Source organism: Diaphorina citri, unplaced genomic scaffold, assembly GCF_000475195.1.
Source record: "Diaphorina citri unplaced genomic scaffold, Diaci psyllid genome assembly version 1.1 scaffold4161, whole genome shotgun sequence".
NCBI lineage: Eukaryota > Metazoa > Arthropoda > Insecta > Hemiptera > Psyllidae > Diaphorina > Diaphorina citri.
This window is the reverse complement of record NW_007381560.1, coordinates 4,404-10,420: the sequence shown is the minus strand read 5'-3', so window position 1 is coordinate 10,420 and position 6,017 is coordinate 4,404. Positions and strand designations below refer to the sequence as shown.

At 35.9% G+C, this 6,017-nt stretch overlaps 1 long non-coding RNA gene across 1 annotated transcript; it reads right to left on the bottom strand.

Annotated features, from left to right (window-relative positions):
• Positions 1–2,966: 2,966 nt before the first annotated feature.
• Positions 2,967–4,657, bottom strand: LOC113472174. The gene is made up of 2 exons (XR_003394602.1): positions 3,576–4,657; positions 2,967–3,278 (listed from the first exon to the last, which is right to left on the bottom strand). It is a non-coding gene; the product is annotated as an uncharacterized LOC113472174 (long non-coding RNA).
• Between the last annotated feature and the right edge of the window lie 1,360 nt (positions 4,658–6,017).

The window sequence follows — 6,017 nt, the reverse complement described above, 5'->3', positions numbered from 1 at the left end:
AGAAAGTAAAAGGGTCCCCCCTTTTATTTGGAAAAAAAAAAAAAAAAAAAAAAAAAAAAAACAAATCGAACCATATACCTACCTACTTATCTTTTCTATAATTCTTTTTTGTCCTTTCCTTTCTACAGGTCAAAACACTCCGGTTTAATGATAAAGATCGCGTGTTCAACTTTGACGACCTACTCAACTACGAAGAACTCAACCCTGTGCGCAAATCTAGCGCTAACGGAGCGCAACTACCTCGTAGCGCTCATCTGTGTTCCAATGTACTCAAGTTGAATATTATCATTATACCATTGAGCGCTTATAGTGTGACTGATGCTAGATGAAGTTAGCGCAATCTTACCGTTTAGCGAGAACGGAGCGCAACTACCACGTAGCGCTCATCTGTGTTCCAATTTACTCAAGTTGAATATTATCATTATACCAATGAGCGCTTATAGTGTGACTGATGCTAGATGAAGTTAGCGCAAATCTGTGTTCCAATGTACTCAAGTTGAATATTATCATTATCCCATTGAGCGCTTATAGTGTGACTGATGCTAGATGAAGTTAGCGCAATCCTACCGTTTAGCGCGAACGGAGCGCAACTACCACGTAGCGCGCATTCCAATGTACTCAAGTTGAATATAATCATTATACCAATGAGCGCTTATAGTGTGACTGACGCTAGATGAAGTTAGCGCATTCCTACCTAAGTTTAGCGCGGAGCGCAGCTACCCCGTAGTGCTCATAAGCTCATGTGGTCAAGTTATAAAATAAACAAAGATAAAATTCCATGTTTTGGCTGGGATTGAACCCACGCCCTCCTGTTTACCACTTTGAGCACTACGCCCACCTCGAAAGAAGATGCGCAGGACCGTGAGAAGTGGAGGAAACTCGGTTGATACCTGTCTTTTAGACAGATTTACAATTATATATATATATAATGTTGTAAGGCAATACGAAGCCTCTCCACCAATTTCGATCTTTGTATTTCTGCTCTGCTCCCTCTCGATAGGTATCATTCCAATTTCCGTATTTAATGTAAAAGTTAGGGTAAAAGAACACTCAAATAAGCATCATTCAATAGGATAAGGAAAGTCGTGTGATGTTCACACCAGATTTTTGGTTGAAGCTGACCAGTCTTGGAGGGTTTCAGCAGTCATTATATATAAGTTCTGTGGGTCAACTTGATAAGGAGAACCAAAAAGGCAGATATATTTTGCAGAACTTCAAAGAATTATATTAGTTTATTTGTTAAAAGCCTGACCACTTTAGAAGGAACGGTATAATACTTCCCATAAAATTGGATTTAAGTGGACTTTGTGATGTTTTTTTCTCTACTACCTACCTATTTTCTTGTGATTTACCATTTTCTACTCCTATTATTGTTAACTTGTATCGATAAATTAAGGTCATGTACGAATCTACTAAATTTAAAGATTTTATTTATTTTCTAAAAATGTACGGTTGTTCTTATTGTCCTCATCAGGTCTTCAACAGCAGCTTATTTTAAAGGTTTGACAGAGGGAACTGTAACTGTGAAGATCTTTTCGTTCCAAAATCGAAGACAAAAGGAAGACAGGATAGGAGAAAGCCAGCCGTTCCGAGAACAAACAGTATCCCATCAGGATAAAATCCGCCCCGGGCGGGAATCGAACCCGCGGCCTAGCCCGTTTTAATCTTAAGTTGGACTCGGTATTCTCCGATTTTTTCCTGTAAGATTGGTTGAAAGTTGGAACTGTGCCAAAACTCCTCATAAAAAGAGGTAGAGAAATGTCATAAAAAGGAAAATAACTGAGCCAAGGTTAAAATGGGGCAAAACAAAATACACTCAAAAGTATTTAATGATTTTTAATGAGCAAATATAAAGTGAGGAGGAGAAGAGATTTCTAATGTACATACAAACAATATAAAATAACTCAAAAGTATTTAATGATTTTTAATGAGCAAATATAAAGTGAGGAGAAGAGATTTCTAATGTACATACAAATAATATAAAATATACCTACTGATTTTTAATGAGCAAATATAAAGTGAGGAGGAGAAGAGATTTCTAATGTACATACAAACAATATAAAATATACTCTATTTACAAAATATTACAGGGTGTTCAACGCGTCACTTGCTAACGTCTAACTTGTGTGGTATTTTATACAGGATGGCCCAGAAGACCTCTAATGAAAAGAAAAAAAGTTGGGGTCCTCAATTTAATTTCTTGAGAACTTTAACCAAAAGGTGCCACTTACGATGACCGAACCTGGTTTTTTTACGCCACCACAAAATTCCTTACCTCGGCTGGGATTGAACCCACGCCCTCCTAATTACCAGGCGAGCGTCTACACCACCGAGGCAGCTGGTGGGCCACAAATTTATCGGTCACCCTGTATAAAGCGACACGAGGGAACACCGGAGTTTTAGAGTTGTATGAAAGAAATGACATTGGAGCATTGGACGCATTCACAAAAATATGCACTTTTTTTTTTTCTTTTCACGATGAAATAAAATCTCAATTATTACTCACGGTGCTTGCCGTGAAAGATCGTATTCCAGAGTTGAAACGCGTTAACGAACGAAAGAAGAAAAAAGGGTATTTTTTTTTTTTTTTTTTTTGGTTTTAAACGAAAAAAAAAAAAAGGGTTTTTTTTTTTTTTTTTTTGCAGTACTGTAAAGAATTAATCGAATCCAGATTTATAAAAAAAAAAAACTTCTTTGAAAATTCGAATCGAGAGCAAAAAGCTCTATAGTTCTTTTCTCCACTCTATTTTCAGTCTCATATCGGTTGTTGGGACTTCATTGTCCCCTTACCATCTTTCATACAACAATAATTCAAATTTATAAACGAATAAAGTAAAACAAGCTTTAACTATCAATAATGACAGTTGACAAAACAAATGTAATAAACAAACTGAAATAATGGGTCCCAAATGTCCGCGAGGGGGGAAATGAAAGGTTCGTTGTGGTCGACTACCAAGCTGAATATCGCGGGTTCGAGCTCGGGATGGGTGAAGAAAAAAAGGGATATTATATTAGGATAAGGATTAAGGAGAGTAACAAAAAGGAAGAACAGGCAAAAGAATAGAATAAAAAAAGGGAAGATTTATTTACCTACTTCATTATAATTGTGAAAGATTTAATGGCCGGAACCACATGAGTTCAAATTTAGTCTTGAACTAATTTCTGATTGGTTAAAAAAATCAATTCAAAGTTTTTACTTTTTTTATGGTCTTATCGTCCCGAAAGCGAAGAGAGAAGGAAGACAGGGCAGGAGAAAGCCAGCCGTTTCGAGAACGAACCTTATCCAAGGAGGTCAAAGTAGGGTGAACATGTGAAATTTTGACAAAAGTGAAGCTCAATTTTTACTTTCCATTACCATTATGTTTGTACAGTGATCGGTCCATTTTTTTATCGCCTCTGACTGAAAACTTTTAGTACGAATCTAAATAAGGAGGAGGTTCCAAGCTCCGTTGGCCTGGTCCATAGGCTCGGCGGAGGTCGAGGGTCTAGGCCAGGGCCGCCAGGATGGTCCATGTCTACAGGGTGCGCCAAAAAACACTGACAACGGCTCAAGGTAGATAGATCGCATCACGAACCTTATCCCTTCAGGATAAAATTCACCCCGGGTGGGAATCAAACCCGCGGCCTAGTGCTTACAAAGGTACCTTTTAAGCTCACTGGGCTGGCAATTCGAAGTTCAAAATCAACCAATCAGATTGTGAATCAAGTTTAATTTCAGAATGTGGTTCCGACCACAGAAACTATTTTAAAAAGTAGGTACAAGTGAATTTTATGTTGTATTAAAGGGTTTTATCCAAGAATGGGCCTAACCTTTTTGGGTAAAACAGCCTTTCTAAAGCAGTATATTGTTGAAAATCAGTCCCAAAAAGAATCATGTTGATATCTCCATTTTTCACAAAGATACATGATTTTCTGTACAATCCTAACACTTTTCATTCTAAATCAATAAAACTTGAAAGCTGTTTATCAAAACTCCATTTCTCGTCCTTTGGCCTTTCTTGAATGAACCCATTTCAAAAATCCATGATATTACAATAAAATTACCTAATTTTAAAATAATTCACAAGGCAGTGGGTACACAAATCATTGAACACTGTATACAAATTAGATGTAATATGTACCTAATTAATTAATAATTACCTATACAGATTAATAATTTTACTATGCTTTCTTATATTGCTTGAACGAGGAAAAAGACTCTTTTAGAGTTTTAGCATCACTGTATACTTGCATAGTCTTTAGAGACACGGCTAATCAAATTAAAGAAAATCCAGCAGCATCCAATTGCTCAGTGTGCAACGGGGGGAAAAATTCTAAATTACTAGTGGTGCAAATTACCTCGTTTTGTTGAAAGCAGGAGATGGGGAATTTGCTATACATAGAAAATATACAGGTCAAAAGTTGGTCCACAAAATAATATAATAGGTGAGCACACCTAAATATAAGGGCCATATTTTCCTTGTGGAAGTTTGTAAATATTTTTTTGTGGGTTAAACACAATTTCCCTTCTTCTGAAGACCTTTTCCCCTCTTTTAAAGAAAAAATTCTAGGGTTGGGAATGTGAAACTGACAATATCCATATCAGATAACTCAACTCAACTTTCACAAGGAAAATATGACCTAGTATCAAGGCCATATCCAGGATTATTAAGGGAGGGGGGGGGGGCAAGAGTGCAAACTGTGATACCACCTTAAATGTCGTGGATAATGATAAAGCAAGACGGGTCCCAACAGGTCTTTAACGTAGAGTAGAAAACTTTGCTGACACCTATCTCGTAAGTTATAACATGCACAAGTAGTGTTGGAGTGGTGTATACCTCTTCCATTTAACTTTTATTGGACGTCATCCATGCACAAAGGGTCTGCCAGTAACCCATAGTTGGTGCGAGTTGAGGGAATTGAAGTCACTAGCCAGCCTGCCCTTCGGCCCTATCCACTTGAGTTGCACTATAAACGGCGACCATTTGGATCAATGAATCAGGATTTCTATTTCCCTTAATGTAGGTATTTTCCCTTTAATATAGTTATGGAGCTAAAGGCCTGATTTTTTAATCGAACTTAACGACGTGGTTTGATGAATGTCGAATCACCTAGACTATGACAATTATTTCACATCAAAATTTTTTCTAATGATTGAGAAGTACTTATACGAAGTATGCTCATCTTGGTGGTTGAATATAATTGTAATAATTATAGCAAATTACCCAATTCAATCGTAGGTCAAATTACGAAACGATCTTTCATTTTTCGAGGTAATTGGTTTACGACACAATAAGCATTCTCTTAACAAAGTATGTTTATCAATATAATTTGATAAAAAATAAGTGAATTAATTGTAAATTAAATTGTGCCCTCAACTATACTATTATTAAGAAATTAAAGTGCTCTGAACCTAGTAATTCTAATAAGTTGTCTAGAAATATGCTATTAAAAAAATTCTTTCGTAAAAAATGTTAGGTTCTTTGTTTTGTTATTAGTTTTGTAGAGTGGTTCTAAACTTAGTGGGGGTTGTCTATTTTGAAATTTATGTGGTAAGAATTTAAAATTCATTAACTTTATAAGTTTTCAGGCTGGTGGTTCTAAGTATATGTCGTTTTTATGGAAGTTTTTATAAAAATAGATTAATATATTCGATATCGTCGTCTTCAACCCAAGTAAATTGTTTGCATTATGTAAATTAGTGACGATTAAAACGTCGTAAAAAAACCATTTAACAGACACTTATAGTAATTTTGATTCGACCCCTGTCATTATTGGCGGGTTTTTTTTTTTAATAAGATAATAATTGTCGTAAAAGTCGATAGAAAAATTTCATTACCTTGCATTATAAGTTCTCTGACTATAACAGTTAGACGTGAAGATTTAAGGTCTTTATATCGAAATATATGATACATTGTATGATTATATAAAACTCCAGTACCGTATCTCCCGACTGGGATATACAAGAAATGTATATAAAAACTGAGCGATATTATGACAAACCAGTCTGGAGGTTTTAAGCCTTGTAGGGGACCATA